Raw genomic sequence first — 17,314 nt, forward strand, 5'->3', positions numbered from 1 at the left:
GCTCAGTTACCTCACATTTTAAAGCAAGCTGCTTCCCTTAAGTAATACAGGCTGAGCAGATTTGAAATTTCCGCTGTTCCCAATATTTCCCATATAGCGAGCAATAGTAATTGCGTCTTTTTGTTGGCACTAACACCACCATGGTTCGTTGAACAAAGCCTATGCGGGGGAAAGAATGGTGTTTTGGGATAAAAAAGCAGAAAATAAGGTCTGTGGTAAACACAGGTTTAGGAGATCGTTTTATTCTATGAGATCATCTCCAACTAACGTCACTTTTTGTGAATTCTGAATAATTTATGACATTTAAAAAAAATCACATAAAGGCTACCTAATTCATAAAGGTATTGGTAACTGACTGATATAATTATCCCTACATCAGCGGTAGAGACTTTGTTTACTTACTAACGAGCGGAATACGTTTTTCCACCAATGATAGAATGCCAGAAAGCTCTTCAAGTTTTTCCACCAATGATAGAATGCCAGGAAGCTCTTCTGGAAGTATACCGGAAGTGAGACATGTTTTGAACCAGAGAAGAAGAGGCGAAAGCGAGAGTGATAACTGAGCGCAAAATCTGTCTTCTCTAGTAGGGGGCGATTTTTCGTTTCTTTCCGGTTATCAAGCGAGCAGTTTGTGTATGGAGGTCAATGAGAGCGTATCGCATTTGGTTAACAAAACATTGAATGGCTTATTTAGTACGTGTGGCTTATTGGATTGAATAGAAGTTTCATAATTATTAGGATGTTACGAGTGTACTGATATAAGTAGAACAAGTGACATCCCGGGAAATTCGAGAAAAAAAACACTTTATATCGCCGTTGTGTCTGGTCGTTACTAGTTACCCCAGTCAGAAAGTCAGAAACCCCGCCTATTTCTACAATGTATCTTCTTAAAATTGTATTTTTAAAATAACTTTGACCATACTGCTAACCTTATGCTTAACCTTAAATTTAATCACATTTTTGTTTTCATACATTTTTACGACACAGCCAATTCTGACTTTGTGGTTGTGGTAACCGTTGTTCTTTTTGTTCATACGTGTATCTGCCCTGTCATTGGCTAGAATGGTCCCACCTGATCTTGCCTCCTCCCGTTTGCCTTCATTTTTGAAGATTTAATGTCATTGTAAGAGCGTCCACTAGGTTAACTGTGTTTTAATGAAAATCATGCATGTGGTTTGAAGCAAATTCACATTTTACTAAACTAACTACATCATATTTAGCCAGAATATGACATTTGTGGGCTTTCACATGATTGTCTACGAAATGGGTCAAACTTCAAACGGTGTCATGGATGATATTGAGTCAGAACTGAGGGTGCTAGGAGAACTGGGCGAAAATGACTTCAGATGATGAATCAATCAACAGAAAACGAATCAAGCGGCCAAACCTCCCCCGTAGTCAACTATATTTAAAGGTACTTTATAAAATACAGTTTGTTGACATATGTGATCCGCTAATTTATTATCTTGACAATGTGCTGCTACGGGTGGCTGTTTATGCTTGCTCTGGACCTATCGCGCCACGAGAACGCACGACTATATGACTGATTATCGAGATCATCATTGTGTAAGATCTCTTAGACCTAGTAACCAGTCTGTCTCCTGTATGATCACAGAGAAACATCGTGAGACTGGTTTTCACAAGACCACAATGAACTGCCTCCAGCACATCAAGGAGACACTGCTACACTATAGATGGCAGGAAGCTGCTGAGTACATGTCCAGTTACTCACGAACACTGGAGGACATGCCACAACTCTACGCTGAGGTAGGGATATCTTTGCTCTGACTCAACACTCACAAAATTAACTCAAAATACTGTAGAAATGCTAAATTTGATTTTCAGATCATTTGAAGGACAAGCACAGATACACCACCATCCCATCTTGAAGCTGGAAGACTACAACAGTTTCTATGCGCTACTACTTTTCCTTCACTCTGCGGTCCAACTCATCCCAAACCATCCCAAGTGGGTTGAGGTCGGGTGATTGTGGAGGCCCGGTCATCTGATGCAGCACTCCATCACTCTCCTTCGTGGTCAAATAGTCCTTACACAGCCTGGAGGTGTGTTGGGTCATTTGTCCTGTTGAAAAACAAATGATAGTCTGACTAAGTGCAAACCAGATGGGATGGCGTATTGCTGGTTAACTGCCTTGAATTCTAAATAAATCAGTGTCACCAGCAAGCACTCTCACACCATCACACCTCCTCCATCATGCTTCACGGTGGAAACCACACATGCAGAGATCATCCGTTAACCTACTCTGCGTCTCACAAAGACACGGCGGTTGGAACCAAAAATGTCTAATTTGGACTCATCAGGCCAAAGTATAGATTTCCACCGGTCTAATGTCGTGTTTCTTGGCCCAATCAAGTCTCCTTCTTATTGGTGTCCTTTTAGTAGTGGCTTCTTTGCAGCAATTCAACAATGATGGCCTGATTCACGCAGTCTCCTCTGAACAGTTGATTTTGAGATGTTTGTTACTTGAACTCTGATGCATTTATTTGGGCTGCAATTTCTGAGGCTGGTAACTCTAATGAACTTATCCTCTGTGGGCAGAGGTAACTCTGGGTCTTCTTTTCCTGTGGCGTTCCTCATGAGAGCCAGTTTCATCATAGCACTGTCGAAGATCTTAATTTTCTGAATTGACTGACCTTCCTGTCTTAAAGTAATGATGGACTGTCATTTCTCTTGGCTTATTTGAGCCGTTCTTGCCATAATAATGGACTTCGCCTATTTGGTGAAAGACCATCTTCTGTATACCACCTCTACCTTGTCACGACACAACAGATTGGCTCAAACGCATTAAGAAGGAAATTCCACAAATTAACTTTAAAATATTTTGATTTAACACTTTTTGGGGTGTTACTACATGAATCCATATGTGTTATTTCATAATTTTGACATCTTCACTATTATTCTACAATGTAGAAAATAGTACAAATAAAAACAATTGAATGAGTAGGTGTGTCCAAACCTTTGACTGGTACTGTATGTGAATGTACATTGAGGAAGTGTTTTGTCCAGTAAATCTGTCTGGAGCACTCGTTTCACCTCCTGGTGAATGGGCAGTTTGAGGACGTCCATCGCTGAGAGCTGGAGGTACGGCAAGCAGTCAGCCGATCAGTCCCAGCGGATTAAGCTGATCCAGTCCTACAGTGGCTTCCTGGATTACTTCATCTGGTGTGGGGGGAGAAAAAAGTCAGTCTCCAGCACTGGTAAGACGACACCTGGCTACCCCCAAACATCCATTATTCATTGGTTTCAATTGCATTGATAGTAAAAATCTTCATATTGTGTTAGGTCCCCCGAGTGGCGCAGCAGTCTAAGGCACTGCATCTCAGTGCTAGAGGCATCACTACAGACCCTGTTTCGATCCCGGGCTGTATCACAACCGGCTGCGATCGAGAGTCCCGTAGGGCGGTGCACAATTGGCCCAGCGTCGTCCGGGTTAGGGGAGGGTTTGGCCGGGGGAGGCCGTCATTGTGAGATAAGAATTTGTTATTACTGACTTGCCTAGTTAAAAAAAAGAAAAAAAAAAAAGAGTAAAAACATCACCATCTACTGGACAGATAATGTAACTGCCTTTTGGGACATAATTCCAATGCATTTCAAACATCGTGGTAAAACAAAGAGTAACCAGAAACTGTGGTGCCTCAGCTTAACATGGACTTTCACATAATTATTTCAGATGAGTATGATTGTGTCAATCAAGAGATGCACAGCTACTTCTGCCAATCCTCTGTGAACCGGAAGGATATCATTAAACTTCCTGGGGTCTGGGATCCTTTTGTTCTGAGTTACATTAATGTAAGTGCTAGTTTGTGTTTAGTAGGCATTGAACAGGAGAAAGCATTTCAACAGAATGGGAAATGGTACTACTTGAACTATACACTTATTTTCATTTTGTGTTTTAAAGTGGTTTACTACGATTTGCCCGACTGATCACGACCCCTGGCATCCCCTTTTCCCTTCATTGAACTACGTTCCCTTATCACACTACCTATAATGAGATAATGTTTTGACTTGTATGTGTCAATGGCAGATGCTAGAATTTTACAACGATCACGAGGGAGCTGTGAAGGTTCTGAATGACTATGCCTATGACAACAGTTTGCCTCCCCAATGCCCATGTCTACCTCTACCGGTACATGAAGAAATGCAACCACCCATCAATTAAACTGCTCAGTGCTCAAGGTAGGACTGAGGCCATTGTTTGTGTTCTTGACAAAGTTACCTAGCAGAAATGTTGAGCACTGGCCTCTGCTTGTTTTTAACATTATTTTGTATTAAATGAAAATTGTCTATTTGTTTTTTTCTGAAGTATGTCCTTTCCTTTTGTATTGTAGGAAAGGCACCAAAGAGGGTATGAATGGGAATAGTTGGGAAGTATACTCACAAAACATTGTTTATTTAGCTGTATGTTTACAGTTGGCATATTGAATGTTAAATTAAGCCACGGAAAATGTTTGCCTAAGGTTGACCTCCCTAAAAAAAGAAATTACAGTACTTTTGTGAGATGTAATTGCTAAGCTCTAGGCTACAGTTAGTCCTGCGCTCCTATGCCCTTTCAATAGCGTTCTAGTACAGGGATGTTTTTAATTAGTCCGTGTTTTCTATTACATTAGCCATAGATCCTGCATACTTTGGTCCCAAGTCACGAGTTAATGCTGGAATACAGTTCTCTTCTGCTACAGTCCGGTAAGTAAGTGTGTTGTGTATAGATAGTACAGTACCAGTCATTCAAGGGTTTGTCTTTTATTTGTACTATTTTCTACATTGTAGAATAATAGTGAAGACATCAAACCTATGAAATAACACAAATTAAATCATTTAGTAACCAAACAAGTGTTAAACAAATCAAAATATTTGAGATTCTTCAAAGTAGGCACCCTTTGCCTTGATGAAAGCTTTGCACACACTTGGCATTCTCTCAACCAGCTTCATGAGGAATGCTTTTCCAACTGTCTTGAAGGACTTCCCACATACTGAGCACTTGTTGGCTGCTTTTCCTTCACTTTGCGGTCCAATTCATCCCAAACATCTCAATTTGGGTGAGGTCGGGGAGATTGTGGAGGCCAGGTCAACTTAAGGCAGCCCCCCGCACCTCTCTTATTTAGAGGGGTTGGGTTAAATGCGGAAGACACATTTCAGTTGAATACATTCAGCTGGACAACTGACTAGGTACCTCCCTTTCCCTGATGCAGCACTCCTTCCGTTTCCTTCTTGGCCACAGAGCCTGGAGGTGTGTTGGGTCATTGTCCTGTTCAAAACAATGCAAGGCAATGCAAATAGTCTGGGTGGCCATTTGATTAGGTGTTCAGGAGTCTTATGGCTTTGGGGTAGAAGCTGTTTAGAAGCCTCTTGGACCTAGACTTGGTGCTCTGGTACCGCTTTCTGTGCGGAATCAGAGAGAACAGTCTATGACTAGGGTGGCTGGAGTCTGACCACTTTTAGGCATTCCTCTGACACCGTCTGGTATAGAGGTCCTGGATGCCAATAAGCTTTGCCCCAGTGATGCACTGGGCCTTTCGCACTACCCTCTTGTGCCTGGCCGTGCATGAGTGAACAGGGAGTGCATGAGGGGACTGACCACACACCCTTGAGGAGCCTCTGTGTTGAGGATCAGCGTGGCGGCTGTTGTTACCTACCCTTACCACCTGGGGGTGGCCTGTCTTGAAGTCCAGGAACCAGTTGCAGAGGGAGGTGTTTTAGTCCCAGGGTCCTTAGCTTATTGATGAACTTTGAGGCCACTCGGGTGTTGAATGCTGAGCTGTAGTCAATGAATAGCATTCTCACACAGGTGTTCCTTTTGTCCAGGTGGGAAAGGGCAGTGTTGAGTGCTATAGAGATTGCATCATCTGTGGATCAGTTAGGGCAGTATGCAAATTGGATTGGGTCTAGGGTTTCTGGGATAATGGTGTTGATGTAAGACATGACCAGCCTTTCAAAGCAATTCATGGCTACAGACGAGTGCTATTGGTCGGTAGTCATTTAGGCAGGTTACCTTTTGTGTTCTTGGGCACAGGGACTATGGTGGCCACATAAAACATGTTGGTATTACAGACTTGTACAAGGAGAGGTTGACAATGTCAGGGAAGACCCTTGCCAGTTGGTCAGCGCATGCTCGCAGTACACGCCCTGGTAATCTGCCTGGCCTTGTGAATGTTGACCTGTTTTAAAGGTGTTACATCTTCTGCGGAGAGCGTGATCACACAGTCTTCTGGAACAGCTGGTGCTCTCATGCATGTTTCAGTGTTATTTTCCTTAAAGCTAGCATAGAAGTAGTTTAGCTCATCTGATAGGCTCGTTTCACTGGGCAGCTCTCGACTGTTCTTCCCTTTGTAGTCTAATGGTTTGCATTCCCTGCCATATCTGACGAGCGTCAGAGCCGGTGTAGTACGATTTCATCTTAGTCCTGTATTGATTCTTTGCCTGTCTGATGGTTCGTCGGAGGGCATAGCGGGATTTCTTTAAGTTTCCTTGTTAGAGTCCCACTCCTTGAAAGTGGCAGCTCTAGCTTTTAGCTCAGTGCGGATGTTGCCTGTAATTCATGGCTTCTGGTTGGGGTATGGACGTACGGTCACTGGGGACGACGTCATCGATGCACTTATTGATGAAGCCAATGACTGATGTGGTGTACTCCTCAATGCCATAGGAAGAATCCCAGGAACATATTCCAGTCTGTGCTAGCAAAACAGTTCTGTAGCTTAGCATCTGTTTCATCTGACCACATTTTTTTATTAATCGAGTCATTGGTGCTTCCTGATTTAATTTTTGTTTGTAAGCAGGAATCTGGAGGATAGAAATATGGTCAGATTTGCCAAATGGAGAGAGAACTTTGCACGTGTCTCTGTGTGGAGTAAAGGTGGTCGAGAATTGCACATTTAACATGCTCTGGGTGACGCTTTTCCTCTTTTCTTATGGCGGAGTAGTTCATTCACTGTGGTCTTAATGCCAGCATCGGTCTTAGTGCCAGCATCGGTCTGTGGTGGTATTTAGACAGCTCTGAAAAATACAGCTGAAATCTCTCTAGGTAGATGGTGTCGTCTACAGCTTATCATTAGATACTCTACCTCAGCCGAGCAAAACCTTGAGACTTCCTTAGATATTGTGCACCAGCTGTTATTTACAAAAATATGTTTTCCGCAGCCCCTTGTCTTACCAGACGCAGCTGTTCTATCCTACGGATAAAGTGTATAGCCGGTCAGCTATATGTTAATAATGTCGTTGTTCAGCCACGATTCCATGGAGCATAAAATATTACAGTTTTGAATGTCCCGTTGGTAGTTTAATATTCTGCGTAGGTCATCAATTTTATTTTCTAAAGATTGCACGTTTGCTAGCAGAATGGAAGGAAGTGGGGGTTTATTCGATCGCCTATGAATTCTCAGAAGGCAGCCTGCCCTCTGGCCCCTTTTTCTTCACGCAAATGACGTGGATCTGGGCCTGTTCCCGGGAAAGCAGTATATAATTCATGTCGGACTCGTTAAAGGAAAGAAAGGATTCTGCCTGTCCGTGGTGATGTACAAAATAAGTTACAAACAACGCAAAGACACAAACAAACACAATTGGTTAGGAATACGTAAAATGTCAGCCTTGTTCTCTGGCGCTGTGGGTCTTACTCTTTCCTGTGGCGGTCCTCATGAGAGCCAGTTTCGTCATAGCACTTGATGGTTTTTGCGACTGCACTTGAAGAAACTTTCAAAGTTCCTGAAATGTTCCGGGATTGACTGACCTTCATGTCTTAAATTAATGATGGATTGTAACTTATCTTTGTTTATTTGAGTTATTCTTGCCATAATATGGACTTGGCCCTATTTAGTACAAGACCATCTTCTGTATACCACCCCATACCTTGTCACAACACAACTGATTGGCTCAAACGCATTAAGAAGGAAAGAAATTCCACAAAATGAACTTTTAACAAAGCACACCTGTTAATTGAAAGCTGGTTGAGAGAATGCCAAAATTGTGCAAAGCTGTCGTCAAGGCAAAGGGTGGCTACTTTTAAAAATCTGTAATATATTTTGATTTGTTTAACACTTTTTTGGTTATTAAATGATTCCATATGTGGTATTTCATAGTTTGTCTTCACTATTATTCTACAATGTAGAAAATGGTACAAATAAAGACACACCCTGGAATGTGTATGTGTGTCCAAACCTTTGACTGGTACTTATATTATACTTTTCAGTGTCTTATCTACAGGATCGGTGTCCCTCCACTGGGACAGTTGAGCTAACGTGCACTAATGTGATTAGCATGACATTGTAAGTAACAAGAACATTTCCCAGGACACAGACATGTCTTCAATGGGCAGAAAGCTTAATTTCTTGTTACTCTAACTGCAATGTCCAATTTACCGTAGCGATTACAGTGTAAAAATACCATGCTATTATTTGAGTAGAGTACACAACAACAACTTCTATCACGTCAACTCATTTCATACATTCACCTCTGTAGGTAAATAATGTACTTACATTCAGTACTCTTGCTCTGATTTGTCATCCTTAGGGTCCCAGAGCTAAAATGTAGCATAGTTTTGATGAAAATCAATTTTTATATTCAAATGTGGAAACTGAGTTCTACAGTTTGAACCCCTGCTGAGTCTGGCTCCACACCCACCCCGCCCGGCCATCTAGATGTGTGAAAGTTACTGTATAAGCTAATGATCCATCATGTATGACATTCCTGGGAGTGTGTAAACTTAATTTTTATTACCATATAATTTTTGTATGTTCTCTATAGTTATGTACTTGAAAATGTATCAATTAACCAATTCGGCACATTTGGGCAGACTTGATACAAAATATTGTCCAGTATTGAAATGCTTCGCTGGAACAATCTGCAATTTTGTGCACACACTGATGCCATCTAGTGGCCAAAATCTAAATTGTGCCTGCGCTACAATACTACATTATGTCCTGTGCCCATTTCAAAAATGATGGAACAAATAATACCGTGTATCTTTTACCAGGTCTAATGTGTTATTCTCCTACATTTAATTTCACATTTCCACAAACTTCTTCAAAGTGTTTCCTTTCAAATGGTATCAAGAATATGCATATCCTTGCCTCAGGTCCTGAGCTAGAGGCAGTTAGATTTGGGTATGTCATTTTATGTGAAAATGGTCTGATCCTTAAGAGGGAAGGACACTGTGCCCTTGCGTGTAAAATGTGGAAAAATAGCCAATTTATGGTGTATCTTGATGTTCTGGCCATTCTTTCAATGTTGTGCATGAAACAGGGGCTTTTACACATTAAGATGAATGTGTTTGGTGGATGCGCCCTTCACATTGACGTTGGTCACTTGAAGGTGTTCATAGTAAAGGAAGAATTGATTTGTTTCAGAGAGAGTGATCTTCAGAAGGCTCTAGGTGTTGTTCTGGATCTCCTGGACTTATCCAGTTGGAGGAGAAACTTGGATGTCTGGAACCATTTGATGACCATCGTGAAGAGGCTGAGGCCCAGGTAAGGATGACAGCATAAATCCATACTATTCTCTCTCAAAAGGATGCTTTTGAAGTTCCTCTCCATTCAAGTAATTAGTCACCTTACATTGCTTGTATCTCTTCTTATTGCTAATTAACAAAATGTAATATTATGCATAATTTGTTTCTTATTCAATACTTGTAATTCCACTGGTTGATATTTTCCTTTAGAAAACAATGTCTGAAAATTGTTGCAGAGGAGTTGGTGAACAGAATGGACTGGTGGCTAGCAATGCACTTCACAACATTCCAAGCCAGGAGAGACTTGGCAGTGAATGGGGTGCTATTGGAAGTGAAGTGCTTTGTGCTTGGAGCCTTTTGTCCTCGCTGTAAGTAAAGCTACACAGTAACACTTTTGTTGTTGTGGAGTATTTACTTTCTTCCAGTTGTGTGAGATTGAGACTTCCTCACTCATTGGCAGCCTTGTCACTATGTGGCCTAATATACAATTAGTTTAAGAATACATGTTTACTTCCTTGAATCACCATTATTGGCTGTCCTTAGGTCTTGTTCCTCCGGTTCTGATAGTGGAAAATTAGCCGTATGACATCAAATGTAGTTTAATCCTTTTTTGTCTCTTGCCAGATGCCTTCATGTCCCGTGGTGTAGGTAAGGACACCCAAAAAGAAGTTGCTTCCGAGGCGCAGAAGACTAAAAGGTCAGAGAAGGATAAGGAATCCAAGACGGCTAAGGCTCAGAAGAGAATGCAGAAAGCAAAGCTGACTTTGAGAAAGCGTCTCGAACGCTGCTGGGCGCATCGGCGAGAACAGAAACGTTTAAAAAATGCGTGAAAACCTTCTACCATTGCCTGGTCATGGCAGACATAACCTCATGTGGTCATCGGGTCATACTCTCTCCCCTTCCATGACAGCTGCTCCAACTACACCCCCTCACTGCAGGCCTCACTCTCACTGCAGGCCTCACTCTCCTTGCATTGCTTTACTTCTCAAGTTCTACGATTGTCCACCAGGGAGGGCTCACACGATGGCTAAGTTTTGAGTCGTTCTGAATGCTGCTGAGCCAGTAACTGAGAGCTGTGGTAGTTCGTAGGGAAAAAAGGAGACTGGGTATGCTGCAGTATTAAGTCTAGGACACGGTACACAGCTCTCCCAACGGGTAGATCGCAGCCAACCTGTCAGAATTGCTTGGTGAGCTACTCATAAAGTACATGCATGTTTTTCATGTGTTCCCATCGCAAACTTTCATTAACAAGCTCCTGGCTACTATTCAACCAAAACCGCATTGACATTATCCTACCCCTGGTTAGTCACTATTGGCTTAAAAAGCTCAAATGAACACTAAATCTGCCAATTTATTTCTGGCAATATTTCCATTTGCCTCAGTCTGTCTGCTTGGTACGTGCATTTGTCTATCACTCAGTATGCTGCCAGTTAGCCGTGCTAGTAATGATAACCATCTTGTGGGTAGACAGACTTTCTGCAAAAACTCAATTAAATGGTAACTGCAATGCAGGCTTGCCTGACAGAAAGATATGATTATTTTTATCAATTGGGTGGCCATCCTTTTGCAAACGCTGCCATAACGTGCTGCAGCCGTAGGCCTAACAAACATCACTACACTGACACATTCCCCACTTTCTGAATGTGCAACTAAAGGGGAGTTGCACATGAAAATTGAAATGCATTTTTTATTTTTCATACTTCAATTGCTCTTCTGTGATTTTAAATTCTGAAATTTCCTTCCCCAATTACACTTTCTGTCAAGATAGAACTGCTGAAGGGGGTGGAGTTGCTATCTACTGTAGAGAGAGCCTGCAGAGTTCTGTCATACTATCCAGGGCTGTGCCCAAACAGTTCGAGCTTCTACTTTTAAAAATCCATCTCGCCAGAAATGAGTCCCTCACTGTTGCTGCTTGTTATAGACCCCTCCTCAGCTCCCAGCTGTGCCCTGGACACCATATGTGAATTGATTGCCCCATTTATCATCAGAGTTCGTACTGTTAGGTGACCTAAACTGGGATATGCTTAACACCCCGGCCGTCCTACAATCTAAGTTAGATGCCCTCAATATCACACAAATGATCAAGGAACCTACCAGGTACAACCCAAAATCCGTAAACATTGGCACCCTCATAGATATCATTCTGACCAACTTGCACTCTAAATACACCTTTGCTGTTTTCAACCAGGATCTCAGCGATCAGTGCCTCATTGCCTGCATCCGTTATGGGTCAAACGACCACCTCTCATCACTGTCGAACGCTCCCTGAAACACTTCTGTGAGCAGGCCTTTTTAAACGACCTGATCCGGGTATCCTGGAAGGATATTGACCTCATCCCGTCAGTAGAGGATGCCAGGTTGTTCTTTAAAAGTGCTTTCCTCACCATCTTAAATAATCACGCCCATTTCAAAAAGATTTGCATCCTGCAGCACTAATTCCAAAAAGTTTTGGGACGCTGTAAAGTCCATGAAGAATAAGAGCACCTGCTCCTAGCTGCCCACTGCACTGAGGCTAGGAAACACTATCACCACCGATAAATCCAAGATAATTGAGAATTTCAATAAGCATTTCTCTATGGCTGGCCATGCTTCCGCCTGGCTACCCCGGCCAACAGCTCTGCACTCCCTGCAGCAACTGGCCCAAGCCCCCCCCCCCCTGCATCTCCTTCACCCAAATCCAGACAGCTGATGTTCTGACAGAGCTGCGAAATCTGGATCCCTACAAATCAGCTGGGCTAGACAATCTGGACTCTCTCTTCCTAAAATGATCCGCCTCCATCATTGCAACCCCTGTTCAAGGTCTGTTCAACCTTTATTTCGTATCATCTGCGATTCCTAAAGATTTGAAAGCGGTCATCCCCTTCTTCAAAGGGAGAGACACTCTAGACCCAAACTGTTACAGACCTATATCCATCCTGCCCTGCCTTTCTAAAGTCTTTGAAAGCTAAGTGTACTAACAGGTCACCAACCATTTCGAATCCCACCGTACCTTCTCCACTATGCAATCCGGTTTCCGAGCTGGTCACGGGTCCATTTCAGCCACGCTCAAGGTCCTAAACGATATCATAACCGCCATCGATAAAATACAGTACTGTGCATCCATCTTCATCGATCTGGCCAAGACTTTCGACTCTGTCAATCACCGCATTCTTATCGGCAGACTCAAGAGCCTTTGCTTTTCAAATGACTGCCTCGCCTGTTTCACCCACCACTTCTCAGATAGAGTTCAGTGTGTCAAATCGGAGGGCCTGTTTTCCGGACCTCTGGCAGTCTCTATGGGGGTGCCACAGAGTTCAATTCCCGGGCCGACTCTTTTCTCTATATATCAATGATGTCGCTCTTGCTGCGGATGATAATTTGATCCACCTCTACGTAGACGACACCATTCTGTATACATCTGGCCCTTCTTTGGACACTGTTAAACAAACGTGCTTCAATGCCATACAACACTCCTTCCGTGGCCTCCAACTGCTCTTAAATGCAAGTAAAACGAAATGCATGCTCTTCGCCCGCCCGACATCACTACTCTGGACAGTTCTGACTTAGAATATGTGGACAACTATGAATACCTAGGTGTCTGGTTAGACTGTAAACTCTCCTTCCAGACTCATATTAAGCATCTCCAATCCAAAATTAAATCTAGAATCGGCTTCCTATTTCGCAACAAAGCCTCCTTCACTCATGCTGCCAAACATACCTTCGTAAAACTGACTATCCTACCGATCCTTGACTTTGGCAATGTCATTTACAAAATAGCCTCCAACACTCTACTCAGCAAACTGGATGTAGTCTATCACAGTGCCATCCGTTTTGTCACCAAAGCCCCATATACTACCCACCACTGCGACCTGTAGGCTCTCGTTGGCTGCTCCTCGCTACATACTCATTGCAAACCCGCTGGCTCCAGGTCATCTAAGTCTTTTCTTGGTAAAGCCCCGCCTTCTCAGCTCACTGGTCACCATCGCAACACCCACCTGTAGCAAGTGCTCCAGCAGGTATATTTCACTGGTCATCCCCAAAGAGAACACCTCATTTGGCCGCCTTTCCTTCCAGTTCTCTGCTGCCAATGACTGGAATGAATTGCAAAAATCACTGAAGTTGGAGACTTATCTCCCTCTCTAACTTTAAGCATCAGCTGTCAGAGCAGCTTACCGATCGCTGCAGCTGTACACAGCCCATCTGTAAATGGCCCATCCAACTACCTTCCTCATCCTATGTTTTTGTTTTTCTGGTCTTTTGCACACCAGTATTTCTACTTGCACATCCTCATCTGCACATCTATAACTCCAGTGTTAATTGTAATTACTTTTCCACTATGGCCTATTTATTGCCTTACCTCCTTACTTCATTTGCACACACTGTATACAGATTTTTTTTATTGTGTTACTGACACTACGTCTGTAACTCTGTTTTTGTTGCACTGTTTTTCTTTATCTTTGCCAGGTCGCAGTTGTAAATGAGAACTTGTTCTCAACTGGCCTACCTGGTTAAATAAAGGTGAAATTTAAAAAATTAAAAGCATTGACATGGATTCAGAACATAATTTTCTTGTTGGTCCTCTATCAATAATTGTAATATTATGAATAAAAAAATAGAGAAACAGAACAAAATTCCCAAAAATACAAAATAATTTAATGGGGCCCCTTAGATGTGTTTTTTCACCATTATTTTTAACAGGTATATTGACAGAACACATCTCATGTACACCAATGACTGGGAGCAGAGAAGCATGTGCCTATTTGAAAGCAACATTTTAGATGTTCTTTTAAGTAGCTGGTGCTAGAAAAGGTTGGAGACCCCTGATCGAGGAGGTAATAAGGTCTGAAGCTGGCTGTGGCCTCAACTGAACCTCTGATTCATGGAAAACTCAGCTGCATTCATGTGGAGGCAACATGTTGGAATTTACTCAACTTTTGGGACGCCAAAGAGCAGCATCATAACAGACGCAAAAGACAATGCAATGATACAGAGAGAAAAAAAAGTACATTTCTGTGAACTGCTGTTGCGATTCTTCTGCCAAGTTCATGCTGACACCACAAACAACATTCTACATCACACACACACAGGCGGAACGCAAGTCTGATTACTGTACACCCCTCCAGCTGCTCGATGCAGGAAAACAGAGCTCAGTTTCACAGGCCAAGCGTACGCATGCTGCCTGAGAACAGAGAACAGTGGGCCCAGCTTTATCATGATTAAGGATGACATCATACACTCATGTTTGTTGTCACAACCTGCGATGGAGCCTTTTGTTCCTGAACAACTACAGTTGGAAGTCAGAAGTTTACATACACCTTAGCAAAATACATTTAAAATCAGTTTTTCACAATTCCTGACATTTAATCCTAGTTAACATTCCCTGTCTTAGTTCAGTTAGGATCACCACTTTATTTTAAGAATGTGAAATGTCAGTATAATAGTAGAGAGAATTATATATTTCAGCTTGTATTTCTTTCATCACGTTCCCAGTGGGTCAGAAGTTTACATACACTCAATTAGTATTTGGTAGCATTGCCTTTAAATTGTTTAACTTGGGTCAAACGTTTCAGGTAGCCTTCCACAAGCTTCCCACAATAGGTTGGGTACATTTTGGCCCATTCCTCCTGACAGAGCTGGTGTAACTGAGTCAGGTTTGTAGTTCTCCTTGCTCGCACACGTTTTTCAGTTCTGCCAACAAATTTTCTATAGGATTGAGGTCAGGGCTTTGTGATGGCCACTCCAATACCTTGACTTAGTTGTCCTTAAGCCATTTTGCCACAACTTTGGAAGTATGATTGGGTTCATTGTCCACTTGGAAGATACATTCGCGACCAAGCTTTAGCTTCCTGTCTGATGTCTTTGGATGTTGCTTCAATATATCCACATAATGTTCGTTCCTCATGATTCGATCTATTTTCTGAAGTGCACCAGTCCCTCCTGCATCGACGCACCCCCACAACATGATGCTGCCACCCCCGTGCTTCATGGTTGGGATGGTGTTCTTCAGCTTGCAAGCATCCCCCTTTTTCCTCCAAACATAACGATGGTCATTATGGCCAAACAGTTCTATATTTATTTCATCAGACCAGAGGATATTTATCCATAAAATACCATCTTTGTCCCTATGTGCAGTTGCAAACTGTAATCTGGCTTTTTTATGGCGGTTTTGGAGCAGTGGCTTCTTCCTGGCTGAGCGGCCTTTCAGGTTAAGTCGATATAGGACTCGTTTTACTGTGGATATAAATACTTTTGTACCTGTTTCCTTCAGCATCTTCACAAGGTCTTTGCTGCTGTTCTGGGATTGATTTGAAATTTTCGCACCAAAGTACATTCATCTCTAGGAGACAGAACACGTCTCCTTCCTGAGCGGTATGACTGCTGCATGGTCCCATGGTGTTTTTACTTGCGTACTGTTTGTACAGATGAACGTGGTAACTTCAGGCATTTGGACATTGCTCCCATGGATGAACCAGACTTGTGGAGGTCTACAATTCTTTTTCTGAGGTCTTTGCTGATTTATTTTGATTTTCCCATGATGTCATGCAACGAAGAACTTAGTTTGAAGGTAGGCCTTGAAATACATCCACAGTTAACCCTCCAATTGACTCGATGTAAATTAGCTTATCAGAAGCATCTAAAGCCATGAAATCATTTTCTGGAATTTTCCAAGCTATTTAAAGGATAGTCAATTTAGTGTATCTGACCCACTGTAATTGTGATACAGGGAATTATAAGTGAAATAATCTGTCTGTAAACAATTGTTGGAAAAATTACTTGTCATGCACAAAGTAGATGTCCTAACCGACTTGCCAAAACTATAGTTTGGTAACAAGAAATTTGTGAAGTGGTTAAAAAACGAGTTTTAATGAATGTATGTAAACTTCCGACTTCAACTGTAACTGTGCTTTATGCCCTGTCCTATTCAATTTCAGGGAGTTACAGGATAAAAATACTCTGATACTTTACTGTAAGGTGAGAGTGACTTGATTGTTTAAGTTGGAACGGTTGTAGAGATCCATTGCTGTAGTCTGTGTGCCTGTGGAATGGCAAATGTGACTGCTGTATTTTGTACTGTTTGTTACTGAATAAACACTTTAGATTAGTTGGCTGAAAAAAATATTGCCTAAATGAATATAGTTGTTTATAATTAATGACTCTGAAGCTTAAGTATTTTTGTTTCACCCATGTAACTTTATCAAATCAATTTGTCACATGCCGAATTTAACAGGCGTAGACCTTACTGTGAAATGCTTACTTACAAGCCCCTAACCAACAATTCAGTTAAAAAAATATATGGTTAAGAATAAGACATTTAATTAATAAGTAATTAAAGAGTAATAGTAAATTAACAATAGCGAGACTATATACATGGGTCAATGTGCTGAGACACTGGTTGGTTGAGGTAATATGTACATGAAGGTTGAGTTATTAAATTTACTATGCATAGATGATAACAACAGAGAATAGCAGTGGTGTAAAAGGGGGAGGGCAATGAAAATAGTCTGGGTAGCAATTTGATTAGGTGTTTAGGAGTCTAATGGCTTGGGGGTAGAAGCTGTTTAGAAGCCTCTTGGACCTAGACTTTGTGCTCCGGTACCACTAGTTGTGTGGTAGCAGAGAGCACAGTCTATGACTGGGGTGGCTGGAGTCTGATAATTTTTAGGGCCTTCCCCTGACACCGCCTGGTATAGAGGTCTTGGATGGCAGGAAGCTTGGCCTCAGTGATGTACTGGGCCATTTGCATTACCCTCTGTAATGCCTTGCGGTTGGAGGTCGAGCAGTTGCCATACCAGCTGTAGAACCTTTTGAGGATCTAAGGACCCATAACAAATCTTTTCAGTCTCCTGAGGGGGAATAGGTTTTGTCGTGCCCTCTTCACGA

The 17,314-nt window shown here is 42.2% G+C and overlaps 1 pseudogene; it reads left to right on the forward strand.

The window, feature by feature from the left end:
* Positions 1-443: 443 nt before the first annotated feature.
* Positions 444-16,398, forward strand: LOC135505648 (TATA box-binding protein-associated factor RNA polymerase I subunit A-like; annotated as a pseudogene).
* The last annotated feature ends 916 nt before the right edge of the window (positions 16,399-17,314 follow it).

This window comes from Oncorhynchus masou, chromosome 19 (genome assembly GCF_036934945.1).
Source record: "Oncorhynchus masou masou isolate Uvic2021 chromosome 19, UVic_Omas_1.1, whole genome shotgun sequence".
Classification (NCBI taxonomy): Eukaryota; Metazoa; Chordata; class Actinopteri; order Salmoniformes; family Salmonidae; genus Oncorhynchus; species Oncorhynchus masou.